Source organism: Dreissena polymorpha, chromosome 12, assembly GCF_020536995.1.
Source record: "Dreissena polymorpha isolate Duluth1 chromosome 12, UMN_Dpol_1.0, whole genome shotgun sequence".
NCBI lineage: Eukaryota > Metazoa > Mollusca > Bivalvia > Myida > Dreissenidae > Dreissena > Dreissena polymorpha.
Window position 1 is genome coordinate 23,586,264 of NC_068366.1, and position 15,494 is coordinate 23,601,757.

Consider the following 15,494-nt stretch of genomic DNA (forward strand, 5'->3'; position numbering starts at 1 on the left):
GGGGCTATATAAAAGTCACTTTGTCGGTTCTGTCCCGAAATTTCATCCTCTTCACCAACACTTGTAACAAGTTGTTATCTAATGATGTCTAGTCAAGTTTATATGGGTCATTCCTGGTAAAAACTAGTCACAAGGTCACTTAGTGCTCTTAAATGTTAAACCAAGTTTGTCTGGACCATACTATTTCATTTATTGTTAGATTTTTAATTGACTTGGTTTTGATTGTTCACCATCATGGGACCGTGTGTGCGCGAAAGACTTGCGTCCACTATCTCCAGAAACTTAGTGTCAAGGAGGTCCCTTTTGGAGTTCACGGGTAAAATGCTTGTCCCTGGCCATAACTTTTGTCATTCATTTTGAGATTTTAAAACATTTGGAACATTTGTTAACCATCATGGAGGGTGTGTCCGCGCAAAGAATTTCATCTTGTCCGGGCAATAACTGTGTTGTTCTTTTGAGATTTTAAATCATTGGAACATTTTCACCATCATGGGAAGTGTGTTGTGCGAAAGCATTCCGTCGATATCTCCACTGTCAAGTTCACCTTTAGTTCAAATGGTCAAAATGGCCATAAATGCGCTTTCTGGCCATAACATGTAGTTCATTGTGAGATTTAAAAATCATTGGCCATTTGTTCACCCGTCATATGACTTGTGTGTCACGTGAAAGAGTTACGTCCATATCTCAAGGTCAGGTCACACTTTGTTCAAAGGTAAACGAGGCCATGAATGATTTGTCTGGGGCCATAACTATGTTGTTCATTGTAGATTTTTAAAATCCGTGTTCACCGGTCATGGATGGTGTGTGGCAGGAAAGAATAATGTCGATATCTCCAAGGTCAAGGTCCATACGCCTAGGATCATGACTTCATGGGTAGATTGATCATGACTCGCAGATGACCCCATAGATTTTGAGGTCAAAGGTCAAGGTCACGGTGACCCAAAATAGTAAATGGTTTCCGGATGATAACTCAAAACGCATACGACTAGGATCATGAAACTTCATGGGTAGATTGATCATTACTCGCAGATGACCCCTATTGATTTTTAGGTCACTAGGTCAAGGTCAAGTCACGTGACCCGAAATATTAAAATGGTTTTCGGATGATAACTCAAGAAAGCATATGCCTAGGATCATGAAACTTCATAGGTAGATTGATCATGACTCGCAGATGACCCCTATTGATTTTGAGGTCACTAGGTCAAAGGTCAAGGTCACAGTGACCCGAAATAGTAAATGGTTTCTGGATGATAACTCAAGAACGCATACGCCTAGGATCATGAAACTTCATGGGTAGATTGATCATTACTTGCAGATGACCCCTATAGATTTTTAGGTCAAAGGTCAAGGTCACGGTGACCCAAAATAGTAAAATGGTTTCCGGATGATAACTCAAGAACGCATACGCTAGGATCATAAACTTCATGGGTAGATTGATCATTACTCGCAGATGACCCCTATTTTTTTCAGAGGTGTCAAAGTTCAGGATTATTCCTGAAATCAGGATTTTGGCCCTTAAGGACCAATTTTGATATTGATATAAATCAGAGGATTTTTTTCTGGAATTTTAAGATTATTGTCACAAAATGTTATTTTAAACACAAATTTTTTACTTTGACATATGGTTTACAAAAGTTATAAACACTAGTTTACAAAGTTACATGAATTATTAACCCTTTTTGCTCTGGCCCCAAACGATAGGCTTATTTTCAGGATTTTAGATTTGGCCAATTGACACCCCTGTTTGAGGTCACTAGGTCAAAGGTCAGGTCACGGTGACCCGAAATATTAAAATGGTTTTCGGATGATAACTCAAGAAAGCATATGCCTAGGATCATGAAACTTCATAGGTAGATTGATCATGACTCGCAGATGACCCCTATTGATTTTGAGGTCACAAGGTCAAAGGTCAAGGTCACGGTGACCCGAAATAGTAAATGATTTTCGGATGATAACTCAAGAACGCTTTTGCCTAGGATCATGACACTTCATAAGTACATTGATCGTGACTCGCCAGCCAGTCTGACCCATGATAGGAGAGAGCCAAGTGAAGAGCCAGCCAGTCTGACCCATGGTATTTCTGTTGTCATATAATAAAGGCCCATCTATTGATGATAAAGACATGACCCAACTGTAGACTATATATTCTAGTACAATTTTCTGTTGTCCAAGCCAATATATATTTATGCCACCCTTCGAAGAAGAGGGGGTATATTGCTTTGCTCATGTCAATCGGTCCGTCTGTCAACCAGGTGGTTGTCATACGATTACTCAAGAACGCTTGGGCCTAGGATCATGAAACTTCATAGGTACATTGATCATGACTTGCAGATGACCCCTATTGATTTTGAGGTCAAAAGGTCAAGGTCACGGTAACCCGAAATAGTAAAATGATTTTCCGATGATAACTCAAGAACGCTTTTGCCTAGGATCATGACACTTCATAGGTACATTGATCGTGACTTGCAGATGACCCCTATTGATTATCAGGTCACTAGGTCAAAGGTCAAGGTCACAGTGACAAAAAACGTATTCACACAATGGCTGCCACTACAACGGACAGCCCATATGGGGGGCATGCATGTTTTCTATATCTCACCAAGATCCACCAATGGATAATAGACATACAAGACCCCACTGTTGACATTATATGTTTACAGTCATTGAGGCAACTGTTGAAGACACCCACAGTCTAGAATCTGTACAGGAGTCAGAGCCTCTCATGATACAACATGCCAGTGTTGACTGTGCTGATCATATGCAATCTACAGGTTTCACTTTGGTTCTTTCAGAGTCCATGTCAACTGCTGACAGTGAAGGGCCAGCCAGTCTGAACCATGATGAAATGAGGCAGCCAAATCCTCAAGGTATGAACTAAATTTGAAGACGGGTTTCTCTGCATTTTTCTATCATTATGTGACAGAGTCTTATGTCATGACTGTATTAAAGTAAATGAGTAGTCCAAGTCAAGTGTGATGCTCTAGACGACCTCCTCTGTGATCTACAGGGTTACAACAATGTGCTTGTAAAAGTCCTTGTAAAGTACAAAGTAGGCAGTTTGCTATGAAAGTTAATGTTTAGTACTTGTTCTTCCAAGAAATGATAGTTCTGCGAACTGTCAGTTCTTATATGTGTGAAAAATTGTTTTAAACTGGTGTTAAAACAGTTTCAGTTAGTTCATGTTACCTCCGAACATGTTCAGGTTTTGTGCATTTTTATCAGGAAAACCTTGCTCTACAATATTCAATCATTGTATCACTTGCAGTGTTCTGCCGTGAAATTTACTGTTGGGGACCCTTTAGGATTACAAAAGTGGGGACAAAAAGAAAAAATATGGGGGACACAGAAATATTTTGTAGCAGAATTAAATGTGTGGAAACTAATAACCTTTAACTTGAACTTTTAAACGTGCTTAAACTTCTTACAGTCAGGTTGTAACATTGTTATTAAAACTGGAACATTCAAAAAAACTTTTTAAAACACTGTCAAACAGTTGTCAACATATTTACAAAACTTTGAACAGATTTATGGTCATTGGACTCCGCATGTCAAAGTACTTGTTCGATAATTAGAAATACCGATAGTAAAGGCGTTTTCTTTTTTGCTTTATGCACAATCTGCATGTCATTTTGGTTGTTGTCAAACAGTGACCAAGGACATTTTTGAAGCCAATTTTCTTGGAATGTACGTTAGGGGCAGACTTTTTCGTAATTGCTAAACGATGTTGGACTTGGGAAGACTCTGTTGGGTTGTTAATATTATTGTCATATTTTCTAATTTTACTTGCCGGAGGAAAAAAAAATAAATGGATTTTGTTTCTTTGGCCTGTCACTTTAAGCCATTTTGATAGGGTTCGGAAATTTCCTTGATATCTGATTGGTTGTTATAATCTTAACTTACCAATGAAATAGAGTGTTAATATTAAATAAATTAACCATTGGCTGCGAAATGACGTCATGTCCAATGAAATAGTTTGTTCTGGTTACACATTCACTCGATTACTTTACCGACTTACAAATTGAATCGATTAGTTTTTATTTCTAATTCATGTGCGCCCGCGGACCCATATACAGAAAACGGGTGGGGACAAATATTTGTTTTTTGCGACAATAACACAAGGGCGCATCCACGGCAGAACACTGACTTGTTATGTTGATACTTTGTGTGCAAGGATCAATTCAGTAGAAAAGTCAACAAAATAAAGGGCTTACAGTCACTGAACAAATAAGTTTGCTGCTTAGAGTGTATATTTTTCCCAAAAATATTTGAAAATTTCCCCTCTTGGAAGTGTAGTTCAATTTTAAATCCTCGTTTAAATAATTCACAGAAAAGCCAAAAAAATGTTGATCTTTGAACATAAACATAACATGTTGATGACAAAAAAAGTTGGAATAATGTTTTTCTCTCTGTGTATGGTGAATTATGGTGTTACAACTTGATTTTGTATGTTACTTGCTTAGCATTGAAATTTCCCCTTTTACACGTGCATTATCCCCCTCTCAGGGGACCCGACCCCTTTCCCCCAAAACTGAAGAAAACACTGACATGATACTCATTGCTATTTTATTTTTTATATCTATTCTTGTTTTAGGGACAGGGACAAGAAAAGGAATGAAACGAAAGTGGGCCAGCGAAGAGAACATATGTTTCATGAACTTTTTTAGAGATGAATTAAGAGAAAAAAAAATGCCATCTGGCTCAAAAATAATGGGGTCCCTAAAAATACTTACCGGAAGAACAGTGGCCCAGATAAGGGCAAGGGTCCATAACATTATTATGGAAAAACAAAAATGGAAAAAGAATTGTTGAATTGTGGAATATGTTTATGCCCCTGGTAGGGTGGCATATAGCAGTTGAACTGTCCGTCAGTCAGTCAGTCTGTCCATCTGGCCGAAAACTTAAATGGCCATAACTTTTTCAATATTGAACATAGCAACTTGATATTTATACCCCTATTACAATGTGGTAATGGGGGCTATATAGGAGTCACGTTTGTCGGTCTGTCCCGATATTTCATCCGATCTTCACCAAACTTGGTCAGTAGTTGTATGTAGATAATGTCTAGGTCAAGTTTGAATATGGGTCATGCCAGGTCAAAAACTAGGTCATGGGGTCACTTAGTATGTTTTAAACTGTAAGTTTGTACGGACCATAGCTATGTTATTTATCGTTACATTTTTAAATGACTCGGTACATTTGTTCACCATCATGGAACGGTGTGTCGTGTTAAAAAAAATTACGTCAATATCTCAAAGGTCAAGGTCACACTTGGGAGTTCAAAGGTCAAATGCTTGGCCGGGCCATAGCTTTGTTTTTTATTGTGAGATTTTAAAATCATTTGGCACATTTGTTCACCATCATTGAACAGTGTGTCGGGCGAAAGAATTACGTCGATATTTCCAAGAACAAGGGCGCAATTTGAGTTTAAAGGTAAAAAATGGCCATAATTGAGCTTGTCTGGGCAATAACTATGTTGTTTATTGTGCGATTTTAAAATCGTTGGCTCTTTTGTTCACCATCATTTGACAGTGTGTCGCGCGAAAGAATTACGCGTCGATATCTTCAAACTCAAGTTCGTAGTTTTAGTTCAAAGGTCAAAAATGGCAATAAATTATCTTGTCTGGGCCATAAATATGTCATTCATTGTAAGATTTTAAAATGACTCTGTACATCAATTTTGTTCAAAGTCATTGGAAGGCTTGTCATGTGAAACAATTCAAGAGTTCAAAGGTCAAAATGGCTATAAATGATAATGGCATAATGATTCTTAAAAAATCGCCATAAATTGTATTATCTTGTTTTGTGAAGACAGCATACAAAATAGTCTGTGTCAATGCGTTATGTGGGGGTATATGTCACGTCTGTGACAAAGCTCCAGTTGGCATGCATGTGCATCTTGTGAAGCTGCACATATTGAGTGGTGAAAAGTGAAGGTCAAGGTAATCCTTCAAGGTTAAATGTTAAATATATTGCTTCTGTCCGTCCGTCTGAAAACTTTAAAATTGGCCATAACTTTTGAGCTCACCTGAGTGCAACATGCTCATGGTGAGCTTTTGTGATTGCCTTTTGTCCGTTGTGCGTTGTATGTCGTCAACATTTTGCCTTGTGAACACTCTAGATGCCACATTTATTGTCTGATCTTCATGAATTTTGCAGAACATTGTCACATTGATACCTCGACTGAGTTCGAAACTGGGGTCATGCTGGGTCAAAAATTAGGTCACTAGGTAAAAAAAAAAAACAAAAAAACTTGTGAACACTGTAGAAGTCCAATCTTCATGTAACTTTGTCAAAATGTTTGTCTAAGTGATATTTTGGTTGAGTTAAAAATTGGTTCCGGTCCGTTGAAAAACATGGCCGCCAGGGGCGGGGCAGTTTTCCTTATATGGCTATAGAGAAACCTTGTGAACACTTTAGAAGTCAAAATGTTTGCCTAATCATCATGAAACTTGGTCAAAAACATTGGTTTTATTTATATTTTGGACGAGTTCGAAAATGGTCCAGATCAGTGAAAAAACATGGCCGCCAAGGGGCGGGGGAGTTTTCCTTATGTCTTTAGTTAAACATTGCTAACACTCTAGAGGCCACATTTATTGTCCATTCTTCATGAAATTTGGTCAGAAGTTTGGTCTCAATGATATCTTAGACGAGCTGAAAATGGTTACGTTTGCTTGAAAAACATGGCTGCCAAAGGGCGGGGCATTTTTTCCTTATATGGCTATATATGGCTATAGTAAAACGTTGTGAACACTCTAGAGGCCACATTTATTGTCCAATCTTCATGAAATTTGGTCAGAATATTTGTCTCATTATATCTTGGATGGGTTTGAAAATGGTTATGTTTGCTTGAAAAACATGGCTGCCAAGGGGCGGGGCATTTTTCCTTATAAAAATGGCTATTGTAAAATCTTGTTAACACTCTTGAGGCCACATTTATTTTCCGATCTTCATGAAACTTGGTCAGAATATTCATCCCAAAAAATATCGTAGACAAGTTAAAAAATGATGCTGGTTGGTTGAAAAACATGTCCGCCAGGGGGTGGGGCATTTTACCTTATATGGCTATAGTAAAACTTTGTTAACACTCTATAGGCCACATTTATTTTCTTATCTTCATGAAACTTGGTCAGAAGATTTGTCCTAATGATATCTTGGATTAGTTCAAAAATAGTTTTGTTTGCTTAAAAAACATGGCCACCAGGGGGCGGGGCATTTTTCCTTATATGGTTATGTATCATGCTTTACTAAAACATTGTTAACACTCTGTAGGCCACATTTATTTTCCGATTATTATGAAACTTGGTCAGATGATTTGTCCAAATGATATCTTGGATGAGTTCAAAAACGGTTCTAGTTGGTGAAAAAACATGGCCACTAAGGGGCGTGGCATTTTTCCTTATATGGCTAAAGTAAAACCCTGTTAAAACTCTAGAAGCCATATTTATTGTACGATCATCATGACACTTTGTCAGAAGATTTGTCCCAATGATATTTGGACAAGTTTGAAATTGGTTCCAGTTGCTAAGAAAACATGGCCACCAGTGGGCGGGGCATTTTTCCTTATATGGACTTATGAATCTTCTTGAAACTTTGTCAGTATATTAGTTTAAATGATATCTTGGATGTGTATTTCACGTTGACATTTGAAGCTTTAACTTTGTATGATTCTAAATATGTGTCAATGCTGTCAGTTGAATTTTGCAATATGAAGTTTTACATTTTTTGTAGATTAAATAATTTGTAAAATGTTGCAGTTTCGTCAATCAGTTTTATAAGATATTGAGCTTTAAATATGATGCAGATTGTAAGATTCTTAATATCTTTCAATATTGTGGATAAGTTTTTGAGATATCAAGCTTTGAGTTTTATGCAAATTGTATGATTTTAAAATGTTTCAATGGTGTTGATCAGTGTAATGAAGATTGCATAATTTTTATGCTTTAATTCTGTCTATTGGTTTTCAAAATGAAAGACTTTGATTTTGTAAGTGCACTTTTATCTCCTGAAAGATTCTTTTCTAGTGTTTAGTTTATATTTTAAGGCTGTTTGCAAACTCGAAGTGAAAACAGTTCTATTACAATTTGGTAAGGACATGACATTGCATATCTGATTTTAAAATGTACTTTGCTGGCAACGTGTAATTTTCTGAAATGTCTTAGTAAGACTGTTGTTTGCAATCAAAAGGTCTGTGCTTCAAATACAGGGTAATGCATGTTTTTGTCCAAAGTTATGGCGATTCAGACATTGTTCTATGTAAATTTGGGGTTTGCTTGAAGGTTCAGTCTATTTTTATGTCCCTCACTATAGTAGTGGGGGACATATTGTTTTTGTCCTGTCTGTTGGTTGGTTGGTTGGTTGATCTGTTTACGCCAACTTTAACATTTGCAATAACTTTTGCAATATTGAAGATAGCAACTTGATATTTGGCATGCATATGTATCTCATAGAGCTGCACATTTTAATTTTCTGAAAGGTCAAGGTCAGAGGTCAAATATATGTGGCCAAAATCGCTCATTTTATGAATGCTTTTGCAATATTGAAGATAGCAACTTCATATTTGGCAAGCATGTGTATCTCATGGAGCTGCACATTTTGAGTGGTGAAAGGTCAAGGTCATAATGCAATGTCATAGGTCGAATATATGGCTTCAAAGCGGCGCAGTAAGGGGGATTGTGTTTTACGAACACAGCTCTTGTTGTTTACTGCCTTTTTAGTCCCTTACCAGTGTTTCACTAAAGTCCGTGTACTTTGGACTCATTTCAAGTTGACATTTGAAGCTTTAACTTTGTATGATTCTAAATATGTGTCAATGCTGTCGGTTGAATTTTGAAATATGAAGTTTTTCATTTTTTGTAGATTAAATAATTTGTAAAATGTTGCAGTTTAGTCAATCAGTTTTATAAGATATTGAGCTTTAGTTATGATGCAGATTGTAAGATTCTTAATATCTTTCAATATTGTGGATAAGTTTTTGAGATATCAAGCTTTGAATTTTATGCAAATTGTATGATTTAAAATGTTTTAATTTGTTGATCAGTGTACTGAAGATTGTATACTTTTTATATGTTATAATTCTGTCTATTGGTTTTCAAAATGAAAGACTTTGATTTTGTAAGTGCACTTTTATCTCATTATGCCCCCCTTCGAAGAAGAGGGGGTATATTGCTTTGCTCATGTCGGTCGGTCTGTCGGTATGTCAGTCTGTCGGTCCGTCCACCAGGTGGTTGTCAGACGATAACTCAAGAACGCTTGGGCCTAGGATCATGAAACTTCATAGGTACATTGATCATGACTCGCAGATGACCCCTATTGATTTTGAGGTCACTAGGTCAAAGGTCACGGTGACCCAAAATAGTAAAATGGTTTTTGAATGATAACTCAAGAAAGCATACGCCTAGGATCATGAAACTTCATGGGTAGATTGATCATGACTCGCAGATGACCCCTATTGATTTTGAGGTCAAAGGTCAAGGTCACGGTGACCCAAAATAGTAAAATGGTTTCCGGATGATAACTCAAAAATTCATACGCCTAGGATCATGAAACTTCATGGCTAGATTGATCATGACTCGCAGATGACCCCTATTGATTTTGAGGTCACTAGGTCAAAGGTCAAGGTCACGGTGACCCGAAATAGTAAAATGGTTTTCGGATGATAACTCAAGAACGCATATGCCTAGGATCATGAAACTTCACAGGTAGATTGATCATTGCTCACAGATGACCCTTATTGATTTTAAGGTCACAAGGTCAAGGTCACGGTGACCCGAAATAGTAAAATGATTTTCGGATGATAACTCAAGAACGCTTTTGCCTAGGATCATGACACTTCATAGGTACATTGATCGTGACTCACAGATGACCCCTATTGATTTTCAGGTCACTAGGTCAAAGGTCAAGGTCACAGTGACAAAAAACGTATTCACACAATGGCTGCCACTACAACGGACAGCCCATATGGGGGGCATGCATGTTTTACAAACAGCCCTTGTTAAAGATTCTTTTCTAGTGTTTAGTTTATATTTTAAGGCTGTTTGCAAACTCGAAGTGAAAACAGCTCTAGTACAATTTGGTAAGGACATGACATTGCATATCTGATTTAAAAATGTACTTTGCTGGCAACGTGTAATTTTCAGAAATGTCTTAGTAAGTAAGACTGTTGTTTGCAATCAAAAGGTATGTGCTTCAAATCCAGGAAAATGCATGTTTTTTGTCCAAATTTATGTAAATTCAGACATTGTTCTGTGTAAATATGGGGTTTGCTTGTAGGATCAGTCTATTTTTATGTCCCCCACTATAGTAGTGGGGGACATGTTGTTTTTGCTCTGTCGGTCTGTTGATTGGTTGGTTGGTCTGTTTATGCCAACTTTAACATTTTGCAATAACTTGCAATATTGAAAGTAGCAACTTGATATTTGGCATGCAAATGCATCTCCTGAAGCTGCACATTATCATTGGTGAAAGGTCAAGGTCATCCTTCAAGGTCAGAGGTCAAATATATGTGCCCTTAATCGCTCATTTTATGAATACTTTTGCAATATTGAAGATAGCAACTTGATATTTTGCAAGCATGTGTATCTCATTGAGCTGCACATTTTGAGTGTTGAAAGGTCAAGGTCATCCTTCAAGGTCAGAGGTCAAATATATGTGGCCCAAATCGCTTATTGTATTAATACTTTTGCAATATTGAAGATAGCAACTTGAAATTTGGCATGCATGTGTATCTCATGGAGCTGCACATTTTGAGTGTTGAAAGGTCAAAGTCATCCTTCAAGGTCAGAGGTTAAATATATGTGGCCCAAATCGCTTATTTTATGAATACGTTTGCACTATTGAAGATAGCAACTTGATATTTGGCATGCATATGCTCATAGAGCTGCACATTTTGAGTGGTGAAAGGTCAAGGTCATCCTTCAAGGTCAAATATATGGGTCAAAATTGCTCATGTTATGTTACTTCTGCAATATTGAAGCTAGCAATTTTATATTTGACATGCATGTGTATCTCATGGAGCTGCACATTTTGAGTGGTGAAGGGTCAAGGTCATCCTTCAAGGTCAAACGTTATAAACGGGGACATTGGGTTTCACAAACGCATCTTGTTGTGTATGTAATTAATTTTGCTTAATTTTTGTGATCCCCCGCCAACAGCGGAGGGATATTAATTTGGCATTGTCCGTCTTTCCGTCTGTCCGTCCGGCACTTTTGTGTCCGGAACCATATTTTGGAAGTGCTTTGGCAGATTTCATTGAAACTTGGTATGAGTATATATATATATGGATAAGAGGATGATGCACGCCAAATGGCATTGTACATCCTTGAATAATAGCGGAGTTATGACCCTTTGTATTTGAAAAAAATGCTTTTTTTGTGTGTCCAGAGCCATAACTTGTATCCAGAAGTATAATGGCGGGGGATATCAATTCAACGAATTTGCTTGTTAAATCAGTTTTTATTTTCATGATAATCATTTAGTTCGTACTGCAACTTATGATGGATTGTTACTACTATCTCCAATTATGTGTTTGTCATGGGTCCGTCACCATTTATCTCTTATATAATACTTGAATTGAGCATTTCACAATCTGACAATCATGCATATCATTTATTAGTTTCATAATAAAACGTCTGACAAGGGTCAGATAATTTTAACATATATTGTTGTTATAATTTGTCATGTGTTGTATGAATAAATGACACTTCCATGATAGAGAAAATTTAAATATATTTTTAGAGACATTTGTAAAATGAAAATGAAATAACTATACATTTTTCAGTGGCTAGTCGTACGGCTAGACAAGAGGCTAGCCGCACGGCCCCGTACGGGTAGACAATAGGTTTGCCGTACGGCTCTGTACGTATAGCCTTTCCTATGGATATTGTCTAAGTTAAAGACAACCATTTTCAGTGAACTGATAAATTGCTTGTATGAAACCATATATTTATCCATTGTCTGAACGACAATTAAATTATTTGTGTGACTCCATTTCTGAGAAGTACCTTGGCCGTCATTGAATTTCATAATATCGATGCCGCAACTAATTAAAACAGTTTTCACTCCTTACATAGGAAAGTCGTCTTATTAAAGAATCAAATTAAAAACCGATTTAAATTATGTGTGTAAGTCAATTTCTAGAACGTAACTTTGACGGCTGTCGTCATTAAATTTCAAAATATCGATGCCGCAACTCTTTATTACAGGTTTTTCACGCCTTAGGAACGTCGACTAATTAATGAATCAAATAAGCAACCGTATGACATGAAAGGAAGCCGTGAAAGATGAAGAATTTTTAAAGCGAGATTATACGATTTTTTCAAATATTTATTAATTTACATAAAATGTGTAAAAAAAACAATTTATTAAACATATATTTGAACATAAACTTAGAGAAAAGTTAAGAAGAACATGTGTCGATATATGCAAAATAAGCCAGATATTAAATTCTGAAATCGAAAATGTATGTACAGTCGAATTCGCCAGCATGTAAATCGTGCATGTACATGTACGATGTGAATCTAAATTTAGTTCAACGGTTCATTTTTAGTGTGAGCGTCCGCTAACGCTAATGTTTTTGCAAATCGGTATGTGCGTAGAAGCCTTAAAGGGGCCTTTTCACAGATTTGACATGTTTTGAAGTTTGTCATTAGATGCTTTATATTGATGAATGTAAACATTGGATTTTTAACGCTCCAGAAAAAAAATCAAAAATAAAATTTAAAAATGGAAAAAAAGTAGCCCGTACAAGGGCTCGAACCAGTGACCCCCGGAATCCTGTAGTAAAAAACGCTTTAGCCTAATGAGCTATCCTGCCAAGCATACATGAGAGGTGTATTCTATACCTGATATAAGCAATCTTCGTAGTTTCACAAATTTAAACGATAACAACAGAACTCTCCAAATTATTCAATCGTTTCGCGTTGCAACGCTCTATAATTTTTAGGTTTTTAAATCGTGAAAAGATGCATATAATGGCTATATTAGACCATGGTTAATGTTCAGTAATACTGATTCCTCACAAATATCATAACTAAAGCGAAAATTTGCGAATCTGAAACAATTTTTTTCAATTTTGTCAATTTACCAAACCGTGAAAAGATCCCTTTAACTATGACATGGAAATACAACCACTGTCCGTTGCAGCAGACTACACATTCTACTAGCGTCTGCTAGGAAAGATAACCACCACATTTGCCTGTTTATAGTCCACTACTCACTGGTGCACTGCAGTTGGTGTATATGAGTAATAGAGTTTAACAGCTTGTAAGACGATATTGGCCAGTCTAGTGTTTATCATTGAAAATCTGCACATACTGGCTGCTTTCAGAGAAAACAGGGCTTAATGCATGTCAAATAAGATAAGCCTGTGCATACTGATTAGCTTGTGCAATGCAAACACGTTAAACAAGGACGACATGTCTTATTTTATAATGTTTAAAGGGTCTCTTGTACTGGGATGACAATTTATGCATAAGCATTTAGCCCTGTTTTCCCAAAACGAAGCTAAAAATATATTTTTTATTAATGATTTAAAAAAAACAACATCTGAACCTGTGCTTTAAGACACACTCTTTATAATTTTGAATGGATTGTGTTCATTCAAAACTTGCAATATAAAAAGCTATAAAATAATTTTTTAAACTGAGTTGCGTCTAAACTTATACAACAACGAACACCTACAGTGACGTCAGCGCTTTGATAAATTCCTGCAACCATTTATACGCCACACGAACACTAACTAAAAATACGAATGCTTCAGTTATAGGCTTATTGTAGGAAAATATGTACGAAATATCTTCGTCACAATCGGCTCGGGCGCTTATTTGTCTTTGCTGCATATTACTGATTAACAGCACTAAATGACAATTCTATACTTTATAAGCCGTACGGCTAGACAATCTCTATAGGAAAGGCTATAATACGTACAGCGCCGTAAGGCTAGCCTATTGTCTAGCCGTACGGGGCCGTACGGTTAGCCTCTTGTCTAGCCGTACGGGAATGTACGACTAGCCACTGCCTTTAGTTATTGGAGGTTTTTATGTATTATACCCAGTCGCAAGTGGTATAGGCTATACTCAAATCTTTTCGTCCGTCTGTTATTGGATACTGTGATGGGTTATGTATCACATTCAATGTTTTTTTTTGTTTATAAGACAAAAACAGGATTTTTTTCAAATACCTTCCTTTTAACTAATTTAAAAGCATTTTTACAGGTCCATTCTTGCGAAGCAATAATGCAAGTTAAAGAACTGGTTTTACAAGTCCCTATTCGATATTTATGACATAACTATGACTAAAATCTTCAGAATAGTTCAAAGCACGAAATGAATACCTTTCTGTTGGACATGAGGAAGTGGACCGAATATCGATGACTGGATCATTTTCCACGAAGGCACATAAAACTACAGTAAAGTTCCGCTACTTTCAGCTTGGTCTTAATAGCATGTCGGACTAAATAATTAACAGGGTATTTTGTTCTTTATTTAATACTTTGGGACCATGCAATCTTGAAAAATTGCAATTTACAGTGTTCAATGTGGTCTTAATAGCGGTACTCTTCTTGTACTAGGAATCGCTGCGTGTTTTAGTCATTATCTTTGAAATCCTTTTCGAAGCTATCATAAAAAACATTTATACTCGTGTCACGCCAGGGTGACATCACGTCAGGTTTAAACACAATAAGTAAATACATATTGTTATAACGTTTAAATATTCGTTTGACTTCTATTTTTCATTTCAATTTAATAATCCTATAAATGTTTTGTTTTTGGTTGTCATATCTATTTACCATTAACGATCCGCAACTGCTTTACCTTTACGTATCTTTGCAATGAAACTGTTATAGCGACAACTGTTTCATTATAGCTGCTTGCATCACACGGACACCACTGTTAAATAATTCAATGATTTCTACAAGGATGATTCTATCCTACATTATCTCAATTGTTTAACCAAGGACATTGTGCTTTTAAAAGTTCCGGCGACTACAAAATCACGCAACAGGAGAAAATAACACGATACGTAGTCAAATAATGCAAAAATTCAAAAAAATATTAAAATAACATTAAACACATATTTAGTTCACCATTGTGTCATTCCCTCTGTAAAATGAATTCGACTCAAAATGTTATTAAATGTATAATGCAAGGAAACCATGCAGAGCGATTCATGCATAGGCCACACAAATACAAACACATCTGATCGTGAGGATTTAATATATCAAGTTTGAGGTCGAGAAGATCTTAACCACAATTCTAATGCGAGTGTCGCAAGATATAACTATGCTCAAGGCCAACTCATTTTTTAGCAAACAATGTTTCGTATTTCAAGTGACACTAACTCAGGGACCCGGTATGTCGGTATCAAGTATCACAGAGTATACATATATAAAAAAATAATTGGGTCATGGGGACCCAGATACGAGGTTTAAAGTAAAAAAATGTATATGTTATTTGTCTGCAGAAATAACTAGATATATTAAGTTTTGAGTTATATAT

The 15,494-nt window shown here is 36.5% G+C and overlaps 1 long non-coding RNA gene across 1 annotated transcript; it reads left to right on the plus strand.

Moving 5' to 3' along the window:
* The first annotated feature begins 1,157 nt into the window (after window positions 1-1,157).
* Window positions 1,158-11,651, plus strand: LOC127853651 (uncharacterized). Its single transcript, XR_008036707.1, has 2 exons — window positions 1,158-1,213; window positions 9,336-11,651. It is a non-coding gene; the product is annotated as an uncharacterized LOC127853651 (long non-coding RNA).
* Window positions 11,652-15,494: the final 3,843 nt, after the last annotated feature.